Raw genomic sequence first — 4,841 nt, 5'->3', positions numbered from 1 at the left:
CTGCAACATTTTGTTCCATTTGCTTGTCTTCATTGGTTATATCATTCATGGTCCATAATTTTTCACAAACGAACCAATGCCTTTTTGGGTCTTCATCACCTTCATAGATGGGTATGTGGTTCAAATCCATTTTGACTAAAGGGGGTGGTGGTGGTGGAGATTCTAGAATTTTACTTAAATGGTTGTTTCTACTAGACTTGTTGTTACGGGAATAAATACCCTAGGGCATTGGGTTAGAACCCCAACAGAGCAAGAGTAATCTACAACAAGAAACACACATACAACTCAGGCAACATGCTTAAATAAACAAATTATGTAAGGATGAACATACTCGGATGTCCTTCGTTTGGGTAGTTCTAGCAGGGTTCAAACCCTCTACAACTCCTGATGATCTTCGAATCTGCAAATCAACCAATCCGAACATACATAGCAGCATATAGATAAAGCATTTTAATGAAATCAACTTTATATCATATAAGTAAGATGATTATTTATACATCCAAATGACATTCATACATGAATTACAACCACATCTGATGCATAAACAAGGTCAATCTCAGGAACAAGACAACGTTTCTTTTTATTGTAGAAAACTATAATAAACATGGAAAGAGTTCACTTGAGTCTTCTTCTTCCGGCTCCAAGTAGAACCGTCCTCCGGATCCGTCTAGTCCCAGTCTTCAACAACCTCCTTCCATAACCAATACCATGATATCTCAAGCAAGTGGGAGAATATCAACACTCAAGGAAACAAGGGTTTCCTGAACTTGGGGAAGTGCTTGAAGCACAGGGATACTTCAGACTTGGTCAAGGGATAATCTCAGTATAGTAATTCTATCTCTCCTTAAGGCCTTCCCATAGAAGTCTATTTATACTTCTCCCAATTAGTTTTTTAGTTGGGAAACAGTTGGGCCACGGGCACTAGGAGGTAATCAAAAGGTAAAACCCGTGAACTTCGCCCATAATTAAGGAAATTTATTTTTTTTAAGTGTTTTAACACATATACATGGGTTGGGTATTGACTAACCCGCGTGTACACACTTTTATCACAGGGAAAAGTAGCGTACAGGGAGTAAAACATTGTTTTTAAAATATTTGGACCAAGTCTGGAAGGAGGGGTTTCCCTAGGCCATAAAACAAGCATCACAAATACCAAGGGTGATATTTGGAGCTATAACAGATGCCCCCTAATATATGAGGTTAGAAGGGGTACATGATGGCCGAAATGTATTAAGTATATGGAAAGGAAACCCGTCAAAACTAAGAAGGACTTCACCAGATTTCAGCCTGCCAAGCCATCAAAAAGAGATAAGAAAGCAACAACTGTCTGAGGCGGGCATACCCATGCTCAGAGAAAGTAAAGAATGTCCACATATCTAGTAGAAGTGGATCCAGTATGTATACAAATATAAAAGACTGAATGTAAATAATGGATCATCTGATCGTGATCGAACAAGTACATGTCTGAATATCACATATAAGAATATGATCAATGAAGCTGATCACTGATGTCAAAAACTGATCCCAATAGTACCAAATGAACATGATGGAATAAGATGATACTACATCAAAACTTGGATGCTAGCATATAAGATGTCACTGTGAAGGACTGCAACATATAATGTGGAATGGTCTCGACTAGCAGCAATAGGAGCAACTGACAAGTGAACCAAAGAATGCTGATGCAACCTGAGGTCTTCACCGACCGCCGTGGTAAATTTCTACACAATGGGAATAAATGATTTGAAGTCGACCATGTGAGAAATCATTTGATTATCGGTCATTGATGTATACCGTTAACAAACGTGAGACTATTCACCGATAATGATAATGACAGTGAAGGTACCTAGTACAATCTAACAAGTGCGAATAAATGAGTTGAAGTCGAACACTTGGAAGAATCTATCAATCAAGGGACAATGATGGTTTCCCACTGTTGATAGTAAAGGAATCTGCCATTGATGACAACAAACCCCAAGGTACTGCCAAATGGACTCTAGATCTTTGTCCCAGAGCAATGAGCCATAGTCGATAGGAAAAGATCCGCTAGAAGGAAGACATTAAGGCATCCTTCATCAATCTAGCGCGAGTGTAACTTGTAGGCCAATAATGTGGAAGGAATCAGATGAAAAATATGTAGTAACCGAACTGAAGCACATTTCCGGCATCCACAAGATGTAGCTAGCGCATGATAGAAACCCTCTGAACCAACCAATAATGAAAGCCGACACAGAGGTGAGGAATCCACCAATAGGGTCAAATGGAAACCAAGGCACTGCATGAATCCCAATGTGTGATAATGAATGCTGATGTTGAACACAAGGGATACCGCTCAGTCAAAGACCCATGATACTGATCGATGTTGAGCACAAGGTGACCTATCAATAATGAAAATAGTGCCAGGGTGCAGCTCTAGGCCTATCCTCAGAGCAATATGTTGTCGTCAATAAGGACAAGACTTGCCAGCAAGAAGTCAATGGAGACCTTCTTAAACTGACATGAGCGAAGGACCAATATAACTGATGTGATGACAAACATGACATTGACAACCAGGGATGGCCAACTGAAAAATAGGTCAAGAGACACTGCAGAGAGGTTGACTCAGGTTTACTTCCCTTGAACAAAAGCACGACTCAATGATGACTATGTGGCAGCATATGATAACTCTATATAAGTTCGTCATGCAGAAGGAACGAGCGAACTATCTATATGATTGGAAGAGATAACCAATCGAAGGAGAATTGACTCAATAACAAGGTTAAGGCATACCTAAGTCAAACTAAATCCTGCCAAAAAAGGAGGAGAGACTTTCTTTTGAGTGCTTTGTTCAAGGGTGACACGACTGACTCTAATTGACAACAATATATGGAAATGTTGTCCCATTCTTGCTCTTTTTGGAATATATAATTTTTTTTGTCTTTTTCTTTAAGCTGGAAAAAGAATAAAAGAATTCTATAGTACAATGGAAAGAACGAGTGTTAGTGAAACAAATGATCTAGTTCCTGGGATGGGAACAATCCTATGCTCAATGCAGGGAGGCGAAACTGGTCAAGGACACTCAAAGGGTTGTTCCTTCCACAGATCAAAGGGTGTGTCAAGTTGCAGAAGCTAAGTGATTGCAGGTTTGAGTTTGCAGAAGACATGGTCAAATAAGTGGCTTAAACACGAGTCCAAGTGAAGCCGGCTCAAGGCCAAAAGGTGCAAATAGTCAAAATGAAATGCAGCAGTACAACTCAACACAAAGGAGCCTCTAGGGTATAAAGGCCAAAAATAAGTGTAGAAGCAAGGAGAATGTGTCTTCAATGCACAAGTCATGGCGGGAGTAAAGAGGATTCTCGAGCCTAAGAACAAAAAATCAACATGGGTGCCAGGTGACAACAAGGTACTATCTATGGAACTCATGATAAGGTAGGCTCTACCACACAAGTCATGATACTTCTAAGCAAAGAGAAGGTTCTGCACCATAAATTGGTGGGGTCGATCCTAAGGCAAAAATGGGAAAGGAAACTGATAAGTGCACAATGCAAGTGGGAAAACCTAACCTATATGCCAGTTTCAAGAACCAATACTTGTTAGAACAGATCAACCATAAAAATTTCCAAAGGAGAAATCTTCCATGCTCTATAGACATCAATAGGAACACTAGACAAGAAGTTAATACATCCCACATATAAACTTCAGATAAAATCTTGTGTTATAAAACTTAAAAATGCGTACCTTATATATACAATATGGTATAAGGAACCACGCAACCTTGTGGTTTACGCATAATAGTTCTTCTGGACAAACCCCTTGCAGGGCTCAGGCCAAGGACTCCTTTGGTAGTCAAAACTCATGGCTTCAAAGAGTTCCTCCTGTGAAGGAAAATCAAATTATGAGAACTACAAAGATAAAAAGAGGGAATTAAGGGGTCGCATGTCCCTATAGGAAGAATCTCTTGGTCAACTGCCAGGACCAAGTCCTAAGAAGGAGAATAATAAGTCAAAGGATCCTTCTCAAAAGTGATTGAACATTGAGGATTCAATGCCACATAATTCACTCGTGGCGGGGTAGAGTCTACTTGAACACTTGGAACAAACCAAGGGGTATTCTGCAGTAAATTCGAATTAGGATGGTGATTATCAGATGCAAGCTGATCAATAGTGACAATATTCCCTTTATGAGGAAAACACATCACTCGAAAGAGTGAAGACACCACCACCTTCATAGCATAGAAATAATCACGCTCAAGTAGAATATTAAAGTCTAAAGGGCTATCAACCACCATCATATCAATTAAGACAGTCTTCCCACCTAAAGTAATAGGCAATTTAGGAAGAACACCCATAGATTCACCAGGTCTTTTATCATAGGCTAACAACTGACTCTGAGCTGTCAACAACTTTGGGGAACCCAAAGCTTTCCAAGTCAAAGAGGATATAATACTTGCAGAGGATCTTTCATTCACCATACATCGATAGACGTTTGTGGAATTAACTCTGACCTTTACTTGGAAAGGTGCAGTGGAAGGAAGACAAGGCTCGAAAAGACTATCCCAATCAAAGGAGACACTCTTAGAACTTGGAGGGGGAACATTCGAAGAAACCGGAATGCCCCCTATACCAGAAGACTCTATACTAGAAATCAAACAGACTCTTTTGTTAGGCACTTTACCCCCCAAAAGAGGAGTGTAATCAGCCAGAGATTGCACTGGCTCAACCATATTATCAACCAATGGTTGATGGGAGTGATGAGAAACCATATCAGATCCAGGGGTAGAAGAAATTTCAGATTCGGACCATATTGTTTGTACCTCTGGAATACCAGGGCATAAATGAGTAAGATGGTCTCCCTTGCATATC

Source organism: Pinus tabuliformis, chromosome 8, assembly GCF_031772625.1.
Source record: "Pinus tabuliformis cultivar Carrire ecotype Pingquan chromosome 8, CPIR1, whole genome shotgun sequence".
NCBI classification, from domain to species: Eukaryota; Viridiplantae; Streptophyta; class Pinopsida; order Pinales; family Pinaceae; genus Pinus; species Pinus tabuliformis.
Note: the sequence above shows the minus strand (reverse complement) of the source record.